Genomic DNA, 19,202 nt, shown 5'->3' on the forward strand with positions numbered 1-19,202 from the left:
AATTCAAATGAAAAAGGCCCCATTGGGTTTTTGGGTCTGGAGGGCATAATTTTAGCCCCCAAGATCGGGTAGATTGGGGGCGGGGGGAGGGCGGGAAGAGAAAATCGATGTTTTTGGGAGCGGGCAGAAACCCTGCCTCCAATCCACCCATTTTTGGGTTTAACCCAGGCGGAACTGCAGTGCACAGCAGTCATCAGGAAGTCCAGCCCCCACTTAAATCCGGCGGGCCAGTACTTAAAGGGACATAGTATTAATACTTATGGTACTTTATATTTTGTGTATTGGACACTTAAAATAATTTTAACCTTACTTGATCGGGTTTCCCATCGCTTCCAATTCATGCCAGGTGAAAACAGGTGGGAAGGGCCGGATCCATTAGGTCATTGCCTTTATTGCACTGCTTGTGGGCCCGGAGGAGCAGGAGTGCTTTATCCAGGCCCAACAAGCCTACCAGGCACGATTGGACCCTTGTCATCGGCTGGCCCCCTCCCCCAACCCCCCAAACCCCCGATGTCCGCCCCCCCACACCCGATGTCCGACCCCGATGTCCAACCCCCGATCTCCAACTCCCCAATGTCCACTCTCTGATCTCCACCTCCCGATGTCCACTCTCCGATCTCCAACTCCCCGATGTCCACTCTCCGATCTCCAACTCCCCAATGTCCACTTTCCGATCTCCAACTCCCCAATGTCCACTCTCCGATCTCCAACTCCCCAATGTCCACTCCCCGATCTCCAACTCCCCGATGTCCGCTCTCCGATCTCCAACTCCCCAATGTCCACTTTCCTATCTCCAACTCCCCAATGTCCACTCTCCGATCTCCAACTCCCCGATGTCCACTCTCCAATCTCTGACTCCCGATGTCCGCTCTCCGATCTCCAACTCTCCAATGTCCACTTTCCGATCTCCAACTCCCGATGTCCACTCTCCGATCTCCAACTCCTGATGTCCATTCTCTGATCTCCAACTCCCAATGTCCACCAACTCTCCAATTTCCAACTCTCAATGTCCAATTCCCCGATCTCCAACTCCCCCATGCCTGAGCCGCTGATGACCCCCCCCTCAACCAACTACCACCGGACGACCCCCCCCCCCCGATGTCATCCACGTCCCCCCACATTCCCCCCACCCCCGATTCTTCCCAAGCCCCATGAACGGTCTCTCTCTCCTACCTCCCCTCTGTGATTTTCAGTTCCTTTCGCTACCAACAGGCAGCCAGCCTGTCAATCTGGCTGCCTGTTGCATGAGTCACGTTAACGACCTCTAATTAAGTCGAGATCTTGTGAAGAGAGATAAGAATTTTTTTCCCGGGTTTCCCACGTGCCCATTGATCCCTCGCGGCGATCCCGCCGCCATGATGCTCCAAATGTTTTCCTGGGTTAAGTATCTGAGATCACTCCTGTAGGCGAGCCCTTGCTCCTTATGACCTGGAGTATACTTTTATCTGCTATTGATTTTTCTCTACATTGTAGTAATGTTAGCTTTTAGTATTTGTTAAGTAGGGAAGTATGATTCTTAAATTGTATAATCTTAAAATAGTTACAAGTATACAGGAATTCTAAAGTGGTAATCACCTGCTTAATGAGAAAAGTTAATAGGAGACAAGATAGCTAAATTTGTACCAACGAAAGAGAGAGAGAGATTTCATTCATTAGAAAGAAAGCCTTGAAGCTTTACTTACGATGAGCATCCGCCTGAGAAAGATCATAGCCTGGAACTGGGAAAGTTAAGGAGTGTGCTTTCTATATAGATAAATGTGAGGTGGTACATTTTGGTGGGAAGAATAAGGAGGCCACATACTCCTTGGAAAATAAGAGTCTAAATGGGTTAGAGGAGCAGAGGGACATGGGGATACAGATACACAAATCACTAAAAGTAGGGACACAGGTTAATAAGGCCATAAAAAAAACAAACAAAGCACTGGGGTTCATTTCTACAGGGATAGAATTGAAAAGCAGAGAAGTTATGTTAAACTTGTATCGAACCTTGGTTAGACCACACTTGGAGTACAGCACAGACTGCAGTGGTTCCCTCCATCATAAGGTCAGAAATGGGGATGTTCGCTGATGATTGCACAGTGTTCAGTTCCATTCGCAACCCCTCAAATAATGAAGCAGTCTGTGCCTGCATGCAGCAAGATCTGGACAACATCCAGGATTGGGCTGATAAGTGGCAAATAACATTCGCGCCAGACAAGTGCCAGGCAATGACCATCTCCAACAAGAGAGAGTCTAACCACCTCCCCTTGACATTCAACGGCATTACCATCGCCGAATCCCCCACCATCAACATCCTGGGGGTCACCATTGACCAGAAACTTAACTGGATCAGCCACATAAATACTGTGGCTACACGAGCAGGTCAGAGGCTGGGTATTCTGCAGCGAGTGACTCACCTCCTGACTCCCCAAAGCCTTTCCACCATCTACAAGACATAGGTCAGGAGTGTGATGGAATACTCACCACTTGCCTGGATGAGTGCAGCTCCAACAACGCTCAAGAAGCTTGACACCCAGGACAAAGCAGCCCGCTTGATTGGCACCCCATCCACCACCCTAAACATTCAATCCCTTCACCACCGGCGCACAGTGGCTGCAGTGTGCACCATCCACAGGATGCACTGCAGCAACTCACCAAGGCTTCTTCAACAGCACCTCCCAAACCCGCGACCTCTGCCATTCCTTCATCGTCGCTGGGTCAAAATCCTGGAACTAACAGCACTGTAAGAGAACCTTCGCCATATGGACTGCAGTGGTTCAAGAAGGCGGCTCACCACCACCTTCTCAAGGGCAATTAGGGATGGACAATAAATGCTGGCCTTGCCAGCAACGGCCACATCCCATGAACGAATAAAAAAAAAGTATTACATTAACAGACATCAAGTTAGTCTGATTAATCCTTTCCTTACACCAGCACTGGCAAAGTTTCCTGCCAGCAGCATGCACTCAGAAAAACTACACACCCCCTCTTTTCTATATTCTTGGGCTGGACCATTTCCTCGAATGATCCTGTTTTATTAACTATGTACTTTGACAGAAAGAGATACATTAGGGGGGAAAATGCTTCATTTTTGTCACATCACTCCCCCCCGCACCCCCACCGGCTTGATACTCATGAGTGTGACCAATGATATTGAAGGACCATGACATATTGGGCAAAGAATAAATTGGCACGAAAGTTCGTGAGAACCTAACTTCCAGCAGGGGAAGAAATAAAAGAATGAAAACTGTCAAAAAATATTAAGAATTGAAATTATACATCTGGGACCTTTAAGTCAGGACAGCTGATTCCGTAGAAATGCTGGATGCCGATTTCAAATCAGTGTCCTTTAGACTTGACATCTTGCATGCCTGAATGTCAGGAAATGGATGTAGGCTGTCCCCACACCTAAATGCACATGTTAATGATGCACCCACCTGTTAGAGGCAGGCACTGCCAATGTTGCTGCTCGCTATTGCCCGATCTCTCCCAAAGAGCACTGACTGCCAAATTGGAAGCAGGCAATTTTTATGTGTCCAGGGTGCCCGCTTTAAACAGACATTAGGCACCCTTGAATATACTAATCAGGATCTTACTTCTTGATCTCCCAAATTCAGCGTAAACTGGGCGGAGAATGCACCACGCATGCTCCGCTCAGTTTTTCCAGGTCAACAGCAGCCTAACCAGCGGTTCTTAAAGCGACCGCTATAGGCTGATGACAAAACTTTTTTTTTACTTAGTTTAATGTGGAGCAAGGAGGAGCAGGAGTGCCGGCCCAGGCTCACTCCCCTCCAGCTCACCTCCCATCACCCTCCCAGGACCTTCCTGCAGGACGTCTCGGCGTTGGATCCGGCTGATTTTCCTGAGGTCATAACGGACAAGCTGCATCAGGACGGCCGATTGGCGCCTGCAGTTCACTGGTTTTATGCAGATGAGGCCCAATTTCCAGCGAGCCTTGGGCTGACGTCTTCAGTCGCACGTTCCCTTCGCGACACCCTTTTTATGCCGGTTTCCGGTGCTACTCCAATTTCTTGGCCAACAACTGTTTTCTGAAGCTATTGAATCATTGCAAATTGGACTATTTTCTGTGACTGAACCTGATTTGAACTCTTATATGTATGGTGACATTATGAAAAAGGTGCTTCATTTTGCCACCGGCTTTTCAGATTATCTTTCCAGAATATCAACTATCATCACCTTATCACATCTAGATGTTTCTTAAATGAGTGGGTGGGCAGGGTTAAAATCACCCCTAAAATTTCTTCATTCCTGGAAGAGAAGTGGCAATATATCAAACAGTAGAAATAAAAAAGAAAAAAACTTATTTATATTTTTTAAAGGTTTTAATTAAATGTATTAATACAGGAAATTAAATAGACTGATCCATTCTCAGTGTGCTGCGAATTATCCACATGCCGTTTCTCATCCAATTATACAGTAGTGCTTCAGTGACATTTGGGTTTTTATTTCCAGGCAAGACATAAAGAACATTGAGCAAACACTTGGAAATCCTTCTTTCTTTGCAAAATTTGTTGAAAGCATGTATTGCCTATCCAGAATATCGCTGGTCTGATTTAAAGCTTAAACTAACAGCAGACTGAGTGAATGAGAAAGAGTGCCATTAATAACAAAAATTTTAAAACTCTATGGTCAAAAATTGCTAAGACAGGCTGTATAAACACTTCCAGGAAGAAAAATAAAGTTACTGTTGACCTTGCACATACTTATGTGGCTACTTTTTACCCAAATACAGGTATATGCTGTACAATGAATGCTACTTTAGCTTTACCATGGGGGCAAGCAATGACACTGACTGTACAAAATCAACAGTGATCCCAAAGGAACAACTCATCAATGATCCAATAGTACAATCCAAATAGCGCACCCAAACATACAAACCAAACAATGATCCAACCATACAATCCAAACAATGAACCTAACCGAACACACAAAACAATAACCCTGACAATACAATAAAACCAATGATCCCTACGATGCAAACCAAATGTTTCTAGCGGTACAAATCAAACAACGTACAAAGCAAATAATTATTCCAGTGATACTATCCAAACAACAGTCCCAGCAATATATAGAAACCATGATCCGAAAAGTACTATCCAAAAAATGATCTTAGCTGGGTAACCCAAACAATGATCCTAACTGTACAATCCAAAGAATCATTCCAACCATACAAAGAAAACAGTGCTCCTATGATCCAAGCAATGATCCCATTAATACAATCCAATGGTCCTAAGTGCACAATCCGATGATCCTAAGCGTACAATCCAAACAATGATCTCAACTGTATATTCCACAATTCCCATCCTTGATTAGTAAAAACAATTCTTATTCTAATTATCATCCTCACCCCTCTCCCCTTCCAATATATTCTCTCCCCCAACTTCCCTTTGCATTCTTTTCCTCCCGCCTTCCATTTTCTCACCCCTCCCATCACTTTGCATTCTCTCCGCTTCCCCTTGCGTTCTGTCCACACATACTTCCCCCTCCACCCTTCCTTTATGTTCTCTCCCCTCCCTACTCCTTTTGACTAATGCAATAGACGAGCCCCACTCCTCCTCTTGAGGTGCTTCCAGCACTACTGTTCCCAATTGCCGCCTCTGTATATTGTAGACCGGAACGCCCATTCTTAATTGATTTCTGCCTCCAGTATACAAAGGTGGTAAGCAGGGCAGCGTTGAAAGAGTATGAAGATGTAGAGTGGGGTCTGTCCGGTGCTTTAGTCACTACAATGGAGAGGAGTGGGATGAGAGTACAGAGTATGGCCCAGTTTCACTGATTTGTGTCATCAAACACTGACACGCTGACTGCGCCCCCCAAACACTGATGGCAGTGTGAAATGCTGACAGCTGGCATGTATGCTTTCGCTTCTCTATCTTCATTCCTATTGAAGAATTCCTATTGAAGAATTCAGGAGGCTTCCGAATTGAATCTTTTCATCAATAATATATTCTATCTGCTTTGAGAATTGGTGTTCAGTGTCCAGTTTCAAGCCGCGGTGCGGGGCGAGGTGGGGGGGCGTGGGGTGGGGTGGGGTGGGGTGGTGATTTCCTTGGGCATTCATTCCCCACTTTTGATTTACAACTTACTACACCTGGAAAAATAGCTTTTAAATGCTGTTATATAGTGTGTAGTTAACGACTGTCAAACCAAAATGAGAGGAAACCAGTTTCATTGTTGGGCATTCTATACTGCAACACTCATCAGATTCCGCAGCAGTATGTATGTAAAGTAAACACTATAACAAGACCCAGTTTTTGTAATTTCAACATAGTAATTAGTTGCTTCAACATAAAAAGCAGTTTAATTGAGACCTGCCCGTACAATTGTTGTGCTTGTGTGTTACCTGGGCTTTCTGAGCATTGTGAGGTTATTCACTTTGGTAGGATGAATAGAAAAGCAGAATATTTATTAAATGGTGAGAAACTGTTAAATGTTGGTGTCCAGAGAGATCTGAGTGTCCTCGTACAAGAAACACAGAAAGTTAGCATGCTGGTACAGCAAGCAATTAGGAAGGCAAATAGCATGTTGGCCTTTATTGCAAGGGGGTTGGAGTACAAGAGTAAGGAAGTCTTGCGACAATTGTACAGGGTTTTGGTGAGATCACACCTGGAGTACTGTGTACAGTTTTGGTCTCTTTATCTAAGGAAGGATATACTTGCCTTAGAGGGAGTGCAACGAAGGTTCACTAGATTGATTCCTGGTCTGAGAGAGTTGTCCTATGAGGTGAGGTTGAGTAGAATGGGCCTATATTCTCTGGAGTTTAGAAGAATGAGAGATGATCTCATTATAAGATTTTGAGGGGGCTTGACAGGGTAGGTGCTGAGAGATTGTTTCCCCTGGCTGGAGAGTCTAGAACTAGGGGGCATAGTCGCAGGATAAGGGGTCGGCCATTTAAGACTGAGATGAGGAGGAATTTCTTCACTCAGAGGGTTGTGAATCTTTGGAATTCTCTATCGCAGAGGGCTGTGGATGCTGAATCATTGAGTATATTCAAGGCTGAGATAGATAGATTTTTGGACTCTAGGAGAATCAAGGGATATGGGGATCAGGCGGGAAAGTGGAGTTGAAGTTGAAGATCAGCCATGATCTTATTGAATGGCGGAGCAGGCTCGAGGGGCCGTATGGCCTACTCCTTTCTCTTATGTTCTTATGATGTGCTATGCATGTAACATTTTATTAATAAAACATTATGCAGTATTGATGAAAGAGGAAAGTAACAAAGCAGAGAAATTTAGAGAATTATTTCCAATATAAGAACTGTCTGTCAGTTTGGCTTCATGCGACATTGTTGTAACTGTCATCTTTTGATTATTAAGCTAACTTTGATGTTTTGAACCCAATATTAAAAAAAACTGTAGTACCACATTCAGTCAGTGATGAGTTAGCTGGCATGTTTCTGTACTGTGCAATCCTTTCTGAATGACATAATGCTCCTTGACCTTTAGGTTATAAGGATAGCATGGATTTTTTTTTGGGATAGTTCAAAAAGCTGTAAAAAAGAAATTTGATGAATTCATACACTGTGGTGAATGGTCTCCAATTGGTTGGATTGTGCTTCTCGTGGAATTTTCTTTTTGTACCCTACTTGCAGTAGTAGCAAAATAACCACTGTTTGTCCTTTCAGTGCCTCAGTGCTGTAATTCTGAGGCATACAAATCAGCAGGGTCCCAGATGAATTAACTGGTTTCAGCTAAGGTATCCCTAGAACTATTCAATTGGCCACAGCATATCTGGACTATAAAAGGGGAAATTAACCCTGGTCCCTGCTCCCGATCACTGCTCAGTGATCCCTGCTGTAAAGTGCGCATGTGTGAACACCTGATGGTAACCAGATCATGATTGGCTGTGATGCCCCCCCCCCAAAATTGAATAGTCTGCTGACACTTAGGAGCTGATATTAAGGTCCATGCACAGCGTCAGCACTTCTGTGCATGAAGGAGCTGACATCGCCAGATAGTGCAAGGTCAGGTCTTTTCAATAATCTTCTGGTGCTCCAGCAGCCAGTGAAAGGTGGCTAGCAGCCTGCTCAGCACCAGCTGTAGGGAGGGGCATCGAGCAGGTGTGTCAGGATTTTTAAAACTCCCTTTCAGCACTCATTCTAAATGAGCAAAGTGCAGCTGGAGAACTGCTGAAGGGCTTCAGTCACGTTCTTGGCCAGCCCCCTAATTTTAATATTTTTCAAGGCCTAATGAGCCTTCTGCACCAGCTCTCAGTGCTCTTCATGCTGGCCACCCATGCTCGGATGCACTCGGTGCTTCAGGCTTGTCAGATTATTGGTCCCTTACTGTCCTGGCTTGGACATTTAGAACGGCTATTTAGGTGAGGTACAGGAGGCTACTGGTGCCTGTGGAACCATATTCCAGCATGGATCAGCACCTTCAGGGAAGGGGAGAAGAAAATTGAAGCAAAATAATAAAAGACTTCCCCCAAGTTTTGCTACCATTTTTTAAATTATCCCCTAACCTCTCCTTTACCTTGTCAGTTGAAGTGCGATAGAACTGCAGCCACAGCCTCAGTGCAACTTTTTAAATATAAAACTGTCATGGTACTTTTATCATTTTTGGCCTTGCTAATGTACTGTTCATACCTAAGAGGCGGCAGAAAATCAAAATGACTGTAAATTGCATTCACAGTAGAAACCATAAATTGTAATTTTGAAATATTCTAGATTATGGTATAGTGATATTCAAAATAATTGGCTGCAGCATGTATAATCTGACCACTCCATTTCTCATTGAGAGATGCCCGTATAATATGACTAGTGTAACGCTCAGAAACTTTAATAAAGAATTGTTCTTTCAAAACTGTTTTGTGCTCATTGAGGCGAGGAATGCCAGAGCTGGGGTACTGACTACTTCTCCAGTATGAGTATTCAGTATGACTTCAGGTAAAGTATACCACAACCATATCCTGCTACTCTGTCCCAACCATGTGGCCCAATCCCACTCTTAGTGCACCACTCTTACTAAGGGACATGGAAGCCAAAAATCCTCAGCCCTGCTCTACTGGCCAAAGTGTGGCAGAGCAGGGCACCAGTCAGCTCCGCTCCCAACCCTTCTGAAGTACATTTCATAGTTATGTACATTACTCACTACATTTAATTAACTAACTTACTGAATTTCATAATTAATTTGCTGACTGCATTTCACAATTAAGTTACATGCTGCAATTATTAATTACCTTACTTCCTGAATTTAATAATGAATGTAATTACTCACTATATTCAAAAAATCTACATTTGAAAAGCATTTTATAAATCAATCAGTTCCTCGCTATTGATAACAAAATTTCTGTAAGAATTTATTTATAACTTTGGGTTTGTTATTATAAACTCATCCATTTTATTCATAAGCAACATCATGGGAGATCAACAGTAATACATAATAGTGTATTACATAGTATAACACTTAACTAATGCCATGAGAGATCTGCTGGTTAGTTCATAAAAAGTAAACATTAAAATAAAAAGTGAGAGAAAATGGGGAAGTTGAAAGAGTGGGTGGAAAGGGAAGGCAGGTTAAGCAGATGGATTTTAAATAAAAAGTTTATTTTTGTTAATATTACAATAATAAAGTTACTCCTAACATTTGAGTAGCTTTGTTGCTTAATAATATTTGTTGTAGTGTCAGTGTTTGACCTGAAATTTCTTTCAACTGCAGAGCAAACAGAAACTGATACAGTAGTGCCTGATTCACTTTTTAATAGTTGATGTATAATATAATTACTGTACCTTTCTCAACCTCCCCCCACCCCATGACAATAGATTCATGTCAGTAAAGCAAAATTAGTAACTGTCCCATATGCAACCACTTTAATCATAGACAAAGGTAATGCTGTAAAAATTACATCTCTGTATAAAGCCACTTGTTCCTTTGAATTGTTAAAATATATACTTCCACACCTCCTTGAAATCATTGACAGTCCGTCAAAAGCCACTAACGGGTGAATATTCTAATTCTTGTAGTATCACAAGAGTTTATAGGACTTTAAGCAGACTTCCATGTTTATGTTAAGAATACAGGAGCTGCTGCAACAGCAATTCAAATGTCCCATATGAAAGCAAACATTTTCCACAGAGTAACAGTTGCAGTTTTATACATCACTTCTGTCTGTGGAACTAATCTTGTGAACAGGGTCACGATGTGGAACTCTGTCCCGTGTATGCAGAAACTTCAGCATAGAATAACTAGCACATGCTGAATCAGATTAGGATCTGCAAATGTTCTGACTTGGCCATTGATACCCCAGTAAAATTCTTTCTGTGCTCCAGCAATCATTAGGGTCAAGTTTGCGAGACCTGTGTCCTTGTTATTGTTACCTTAAGCTGCAATCTAGCATGTCGCCTAATTTACAAAATAATAAATATTTGATCGCCTTGTAAATAAGTTGCAGCACAGCATGCAGCATGTGTTATCTGTTGATCCTTGGCTACAACAAAATCAAGTGGTTCCAGATTCTGCAAGTACACACATGTAGCTGGACGACTGCAGTGCAGACGTTGGCAGAATCTTCACACAAACTCAGAAACATCCACTTAGTTCAAGCTGCAAACTCCCAAGTAGGGTAGTAACAAATGAAGTAATAACCTCCATTTGGAATTGTACTGCTGGAATTTAGAGTATTACTGTGATCCACCCACTGTCCTCAGTTCCCCAGTGCAGCACAATTGGAATTCATTATTATTATTCCATCATGGTCTCTGGTACTTTTTTGAACCACCATTTTGTTGTTCTGATCCTTTTGCTCAGCTCAGACATTAGTGGAATAATCTTCTTTGTTCCTGTCATGCTGTAGGGGGTGAATAGTTGATTCCCAGCTGCATGTTAGAGTATCTCAAGGGTATTCCCAATCAAATTATATTATATTTTAAAACCTCAATCCTGTAGAAAATAATGGATACCTGTAAGTGAATTAATGGCAAGTAATATAAAAGAGATAGAGGGGGGAGGAGTTTGCTTTGATAATGCTGGCAAATAACAGAAGTGAACTTATATTAGTCTACCTGAACTGTTCTGTTTGAATAATAACTTAAATTCACTGTACATTATTATTTGTAATATATACAAAATACTGAATTTTATTAAAAAGTAAATGTTGCTCTTGCTATGACAGTGCATTTCTCTAACATATAGGTGTTTCAGTATTGCATGAATCTGAAAATTGCTCTGTGTGATGTAAGGCAAAGCATATTAGGGTAGCCAGGCTTAGAGAGAGCAGGGGTTAGAGATAGATCTAAAAAATTGTAGCCCCGATTCTCCAACCTGAGTTCCCTGTGAATGTGGCTGTCCTGTGGAAACAGGGAATCCGTGCATTATCAATTTTAGATTCATCTAGAAAATATTTTGCATAATGTGATAGAAGGTACTTCTCCTTGCCCCCGTGCTTTTCTTTCAAGAGGAAAATTCATCTGTCGAGTTATTGTTGTCATATACATTAGATACAGAAAAATCTCAGTGATGTTTCCACTGGCAGAAGGGTCAGTAACCAGAGGACACAGATTTAAGGTAATTGGCAAAAGAGCCAGAGATGAGATGAGGAGAACATAATAACTCACTGGTGGAAGCAGATTTAATGGTAACTTTCAAAAGGGAATTGGATAAATACTTGAAGGGGAGAAAATTGCAGGGCAATGTGGAAAGACGGGAGAGTAGGAGTAATTAAATAGCTCTTTTGAAATGTAGTCACTGTTGTACTATAGGAAAATGCAGCAACCAATTAATTTGTTCATCGCAAGGTTCCAAAACCAGCAAAGAAATAAATGACCAGATAATCTGTTTTTAGTGATGTTGGTTGAGGAATAAATATTGACCAGGACACTGGGAGCTCCCTTGTTCATCTTAGCATAGTACCATGGGATCCTTTACATCCACCTGAGAGGGCAGTCAGTTTCGGTTCAATGTCTCACCTGAAAGACGGTACCTCCAGCAATGCAGCACTCCCTCAGTACTGCACTGTAGTGTCATCTTGAACCCCACAACCTTCTGACTGAGAGCAAGAGTGCAGAGCCAAGGCTGACACTTGATGTATATTGTGCAAACAGATGGATATTCTGGAAACAGACAACAACTTCCATTCATGAGATACTGATTTTCTTGCCTTGTTGTTCTGCAACAGTGCTTTTGTCCTTGGTCTTAAGTAGTGATCAAGACCAGGAATTACGACTTATCCCCTCCCACCTACTCCCAGCTGAGAGACACTAAAGCCAGTTGTAGTGGCCCTAGCTGAGATTGCCTAATTCAGCACAAACCAGGGATCGAACCGAAGGCCTTACTGATCTGCGTGGCTCATTTACTCGCTGAGTCTTTGGGAGAGCTTTGAATGTTTGTTTTAAAGGTGATGACATTTAACCCTTAATCTCAAATTTGCAATGCCTTTTATCATTCTAATTCAACAAAGTCTGCAGTTTTTGTAGAGAGATGCTAAACATTCAGATCACAATTTCTTTCAAGAGGAAAATTCTTGAATACTTGAAGGGGAGAAAATTACAGGGCTATGGGGAAAGAGCTGGGGAGTGGGACTAATTATTTCAAAGAGTGAGCACAAGCACGATGGGCCGAATGGTCTCCTTCTGTGCTATAAAATTCGGTGATTCTACGATGATTTAGTCTGAATGAACGAAGAACTTGCATTTATATCGAGTCTTTTATAACCTCAGGCTGTCCAAAAGTGCTTCATAGCGAGTGAAGCACCATTGAATCTGCTTCTACCACCTGATCAGGTGGTGCACTCCAGATCATAATAACTCGCTGCGTAAAAAAATTCCCCTCATCTCACCTCCGGCTCTTTTGCTGATTACCTTAAATCTGTGTCCTCTGGTAACCCACCCTTCTGCCAGTGAAAACAGTCGCTGAGATTTTTCTGTATCTAATGTATAGCCTCGGGCTGTCCCAAAGTGCTTCATAGCGAATGCAGCCAATTTGTGTATAGCAAGATTCCACAAACAGCAATGAAATAAATGACCAGATCATATACATTGCTGCCCCATGGCCACAATGAGTGGCTGTCAACAACATGATTTGTGGCCGAAATGCAAATGCAGTGCATATTCTACAAGGTATGTCATTCCCCAAAACCTGCAGTATAATAAGTCTTTTGTCACTGCAGCTCTAACAGCACTGTACAATAGCAATTCAGTTCATGTCACTTGACCTTGCCTTCTGTTGCTGTCTGCCATGACAAGCCTTTCCAGCAAATGGATCTCATGATCTACATCTGTGTATATTGTATAGAAGAACAAGATTGGAGTATGTGTCGAGGGCATAACGCATCTTGGGGATAAGTTGAAGCTAGCAAAATATTTTAGCTTTTTTCTCTTGATTTTTTGACTTTGTCTGAACTCCTTGAAGTCTAGCTGGTTTGTAACATACTGCAGCCTATTTGTTATCTTACTTATATCAATCCAACCCATAAAATATGCCTGTAGATTAGCCACCAGCTATAACACATGCAAGTATATACCACGACCTTTGATAAAGTGCACATTATTTGTGCTGCCTTCATTGATGAAGATCAGTATACAGTACACGCTTTACCTGCTCCTGCAGACATTAATATAGACAAGCATAACTGTATTTAATACTGTAATTGTTCTTATACAGGGGGGGATGTGAATATAAGGCTGCTGCAGCAGGTCGCAGAGGTAGGGCGGGGAAAGGCCCTAGAGAGATCTGAAACCAAGGACGAGAAGTTTAGATTTAGTATGTTGGTCGACAGGGAACCTGTGTGGGCCAGTGAAATTGTGGGTGATGGATGAATGGGACCTAATGTAGGAGAGGATATAGGAGGCAGTATATTGCATAAGCTAGAATTTTTGTTTTATTCGTTCATGGGATGTGGGCGTCGCTGGCGAGGCCGGCATTTATTGCCCATCCCTAATTGTCCTTGAGAAGGTGATGGTGAGCCGCCTTCTTGAACCGCTGCAGTCCGTGTGGTGACGGTTCTCCCACAGTGCTGTTAGTAGAGGACAGAAAGCCAGAAAAGAGGGCATTGGAATTTATTGGGTCTAGAGTTGACAAAAGCATGGATAGGATTTCAGCAGCAGAGGAATTGAGGTAGGGGCAGAGACGGGCAACATCAATGTCAAAAATAGGCAGTCTTGATAATGGAAAGGATGTGTGGTTTAAAGCTCAGGGAGGTACAGGACGCTGAGGTTTTGCATGATCTGGTTCAGTCTGAGTGAGTGGCCAGGAAGGGGGAGGGAATCAGTGACAAGGGAGCTAGGTTTATCATGGGGAGTGAAAACGATGGCTTCAATCTTTACACTGTTAAGTTGGAGAAAGTTGTGGCTCTTCCATGGCGATGTTGGACAGGCACTCTAGCAGCATGGTCATAAGGTTTAGAGGTGGTGGTGGAGAGGTAGAGCTCGGTGTCATGAGTGTAACTGTGGAAGCTGACCCTGTGCCTGCGGATGATGTCACTAGGATAGCATGTAGACTAGGAAGAGGAGCAGGGCAACGATAGAACATTGGAGGACTCTGGAGCGGACAGTATGGGTGGGAAGATTTTTGTTAATGCACTGGCTACGATCAAATAGATGGGTATAGAACCAAGCAAGACTGTCTCATGGAGCCAGACAATGGAGGCGAGGCAATGGAGGAGGGATGACATGACCTGTGTCAAACACTGCAGAGGGATTGAAGAGAACAGGGAAGAATAATGCACCACAGTCACAGAGAATGACAGAGATAAGCCCAGGAGTGAATGAGGCAACAGACCTCAGTCTAGGAGTTCAATGCAGCAGAAAAGAGCCCAGAAGCTAGTGGAGATCAGCCCAGATGCCAGTGAAAAATAGCTCTCCTTTCCTTTGATAAAGACAATGGATAGCAGCTCAATACAGATCAGAAGAGCGCAGGTTTTATCCGAGTCTGTGCTGAGTCAGCTGATCTCAGTTGGAGTGGCAGTGGGGATGCTAAAATTGTCTTTGGTGGTCTGGTGTAGAAGGGTAAAATCATCCGGCATCATTAAATGACTTCTGCTCTAAAGTATGCATCTGTTGATATGATAGGATGGGACTTGGTTGCAGTTTCCCCAAGGTTGAATAGTCTGCTGACACTCACTTTCCCAAGATAACATGAAAAATGACCATTTGAGAAAGGTACCAGAGGGTGACAGATGCCTGTGTAAATGTACCTTGGCATGAGCTGATGCCTTCAGGAGGGGAATAAAGGGACGCCATTTGTTTTATATCTTATAAAAAAAGAAGATCCATGTTTGATAACTGACCTATTTATGTGTGCTCCAGAGTATTCAGTTTAGAAAATTTGGATAGGAGAATGTTTTCTTTATTTGTGGCGTGTGCTCCGTGCTTTGATATTGTTACAAATTGCCCATGCTAGCTGAAGCTAAGCCTGTGTGAGGACGTCTGATATATCTTGTCTTCAGCAAGCGTGCTAGTCGTAAATGTAGGAATACATTGAGCACTGTTTGGCACAAAGCTGAAAGAAGTCTTTGTGTGATTTGTTGGAGAAGGAAAAGACGGCTAGCAGGCAAGAACAAGCAACCTTAACTTGACTGCAAACTGATAGGATTCATGTCATGTAAGTCACAAAGAGTGAGATATGCTGATAGCCTTCCCTTAACAGATTTAAGATTAGTTTCATCCAGCTAGCACTGCTGAGCAGTGAATCAAATTAGCAATGGAAATCTACTGAGGTCTGTTAGAGGGGGGAAAAAAATCACTTTTTGTAGGTTATTAAAGAATTGTGCTGTCGGTTGAAGAGCATCTTTAATTTTGTGCCAATCCAGAAACAGAGATAGCTAATTTGTATTTCAGATGCGCTTCGTTGCCTAGTGATGTGTGAACCATCATTCTGTCATAGGAACTGCTTTCTATCTCCGAGAGTGAAATGAATGTCTTAGTGTCTTCTATGTTATGTTTCAGATGATTAGAAGCACTGTGGAGCTCAGAAGTCTTTTCTGGTAAGTTGTTTATTTCCCTCCTGTTTCCTCTTTGCTCCCTCTAAAGCAATTAAACACCATTCTATTTGATTTTGTTCTTTCCATGCACTATAATATTTAATTTTTAAAATTTGAATACAGAGATACTCAGATAAATCCATTTTTCCTTACTGATGCAACAGAATGTTACTGCATCTGTTGTTGTTATCCCTACAAGTAAAACATTATTTTGGCTTTTGTAACATCAATAGATTTGTCTTTGATTTTATCTTGTAGACACACTCTGTGAACGTTGAGTGCTTATTCGTAACTTTGACTATTGGAACTAATGGAACTTAAACATGTTGTAAGTGGATCTTCTCCAAAAAAAAATGTGTGTATATAAAGGTTTGATATATTAGGCACTTGAAAATCATTAAATATTTATCTGATAATTCATCTCTCATACCTGGGTGTTAATTTAGAACAATGTTAATGAGATAGAAGCATTCCACCTACTTTGTTACCATGCCTGTAAGAATCTGTGTGTTACATAACCAATTTAAAATGAATTTTTTAGTTATTTACCAGACTCAACAAGCTATTTCCTCTCATTTTCCTCTCAGTACCTTTCAAAAATGGGTCTACTAAGAGCAATCAGTGTGTTCAATATTTTTGGCTCGAAATTGCAGTCGCGACATTGGAACTGGGACTTCTCCCACATTCAGGTTATGGTGCTGACCCTGCCATTAATTGCAGGCTCATATAATTTAAACAGGCAGAGTTGTGCAGGATGTGTAAATGCAGGGTGGGGGGGGGGGGACACGCAGTTGTAAATTAGTGCAGGGGTGGTGATTAAGGCCAAAATGGGCCATGAATGGATACAGAAAAAGGGCCTGGAAAATACCCAGAGAGGGTAGTGGGGTGGAGGCAAAGGATAGCAGAAGTGGTGGGAGGTGTTCAAATTAGATAGCCATGTGGTGAAGGAAAGAATACTAGAGCCTGGTCTTTAGTTGCTTCCAAGCCTTTATTCACAGACTTTCCTCTTGCACACCGCACACCCTAGGTAAGCTCTCCTATAAAAAGGATCCAAGTGGGTCTCCAATCAATACCCACCACCTGAATACGATTAATCCCAATTGATACAAATCATACAATTAACAGGAGGAGGAGTGGGGGATAAGGGCTGGAAAATACCTGAAGGAGAAGCTACAACAACTAGCATTTATGTAGCGCCTTTAACATAGAAAAACATCCGAAGGCTCTTCTCAGAGACTAATTCAGACAAAAATGGACGCTGAGCCAAAGAGGAAGGGGTTTAGGGAGTGAATTGCAGAGAGTGGGGCCTGGACAGCTAAAGGCAATTGGTGGCGCGAAGTGGGGGCATTGCTCAAGAGCCACAGTCAGAGGAATGGAGTCACAAATGACATCCTCTGTGACTGGTGTCATAGGCTGGAGGAGGTTATAGAGACAGGGAGGGGCAAAGCCATTGAAGGGATTTAAATACGAGGACAAGAATTTTCAATTGAAGGCATTGTAGATCAGCAAGGATTGAAGTGATGGGTGAGCAGGACTTGATGCAGCACAGGATACGGGCAGCAGAGTTTTGAATGAGTTGAAGTTTACAAAGCGAGAAAGATGGGAGGCTGGCCAGGAGAGCAATGGAATAGTGGACTCTGCAAGTGATAAAGGAATAAATATGAGTTTCAGCAACAGATGAGCTGAGGTAGGGGCGGTGGCAGAGGCACGTGATGTTATGGAGGTGGAAGCTGGTGATGGAGAGGATATGGGATCAGAAGCTCAGCTCAGGGTCAAATAGAATGCCGAGATTATATACAGTCTGGTTCAACCTGAGACAGTGGTCGGGGAGGTGGTTGGAATCGATAGCAAGGGTACGGAGGTTGTGGTGAGGGTCAAAGGTAATGGCTTTTGTCTTTCCAATGTTTAATTAGAAGAAAATGCAGTTCATCCGAGACTGGATGTCAGATGAGCAAAGGCAGTGGAGCGGTCGAGAAAGGTGGTGGAGAAGTAGAGCTGGGTGTCATCAACGTACATGTGGAAGCTGACCCCGTGTCTTCGGTTGATATCACCAAGGGCAACGTGTAAATGAGGACGAGGAAGAGGCTGGGGGTAGATCCTTATGGGGCTCAATAGGTAACTGTGCGGGGGTGGGAAGAGAAGCCAGTGCTGGAGATATTCTGGCTACAATTGGTTAGGTAAGAGTGAAACCAGGCGAGGGCAGTCCCACTGAGCTAGACAACGAAGGAGAAGCATTGGAGGAGGAGGTATAGTCAACCATGTCAAAGGCTGCAGAGAAGATGAGGAGGGAAAATGCACCACAGTAACAGTGGATGTTACTTGAGACTTTGATTAGGGAAGCAGAAACCTGATAGAGCAGCATGATATAAAACCTGCTGCTGCTGCTTAAAGAGGCAATGGCCAGATTGAAGAAACCAGCAGCAAACTTCAGAGACTCAGACTGCATCTCACCATAATAAAGAAGCAGCACAGGAGAAACGGGCTCTCTGGGGTGAGGGCCAGAGCTCCACCAAGAATGTGGCATGCACTTTGTGGAGGGAGCTGGCTGTGGCCATGAGTGTCACGTCCTTAACCCTGGGACTCCTTCACAGTGCAGGAAGATGTTTAACAACAGGAGCCGCCAGGCTAAGCTACCTGCTCTTTCTATGTGTGGCAATCGTTACCCTTATGGTGTCAGAGATAAAATTGGGATCTGACAGTGGGGAGCAGAGACTCAACAGAAGTCAGCCCCTCGCTTCCAAGCCTAAGGACCTGACCCTTAGATATGAACAGTGCAGCAACGACAGTCAGTCACCAGGGGTAGGCATGGTGGTAAAAAGAAGCACTTGCCGTAAATCAATTTGTGATATGAAGTCCAGTGTTTGGAAGTAAGTCTGTTCTTTGTTTTTTGTGTTTGAGAGGATGTTTAGAGGTCAGTTTGCAAAAGGGTGGACAGAGTTCCTTCCATAACTCCTTACTGAACTATTGCCTTTTTAAGCAGACCTCTTCTGAAACCAATTTGCACACTGCAAATTACCAGATAATCTGTTTTAGTGATGTTGGTAGAGGGACATATGTTGGCCAGGACACTGGGAAAACTCCCTTGCTTATATAGTACCATGAGATCTTTTACAGCCACTTGAGAGGAGCCGAAGTTTAATGTCTCATCCAAAAGATGGCATCTTCAACAATGCAGCACTCTCAATACTGCACTGGAGTGTCAGCCTAGATTATGTGGTCAAGTTTCTGGAGTGGGACTTGAACCTATAACCTTCTGACTCAGCTGTGAGGATGCTACCACTGAGCCA

The 19,202-nt window shown here is 43.1% G+C and overlaps 1 long non-coding RNA gene across 1 annotated transcript in view; it reads left to right on the forward strand.

Moving 5' to 3' along the window:
• The window catches only part of LOC137320910 (uncharacterized), a 160,264-nt gene extending 144,001 nt beyond the window's left edge, over positions 1-16,263 (forward strand). Inside the window, exons 3-4 of the long non-coding RNA XR_010962674.1 lie at positions 15,881-15,918; positions 16,174-16,263. This is a non-coding gene — a long non-coding RNA (uncharacterized lncRNA). The remainder of the gene's footprint in view (positions 1-15,880; positions 15,919-16,173) is intronic.
• The last annotated feature ends 2,939 nt before the right edge of the window (positions 16,264-19,202 follow it).

This window comes from Heptranchias perlo, chromosome 4 (assembly GCF_035084215.1).
Source record: "Heptranchias perlo isolate sHepPer1 chromosome 4, sHepPer1.hap1, whole genome shotgun sequence".
In the NCBI taxonomy this organism is placed as follows: Eukaryota; Metazoa; Chordata; class Chondrichthyes; order Hexanchiformes; family Hexanchidae; genus Heptranchias; species Heptranchias perlo.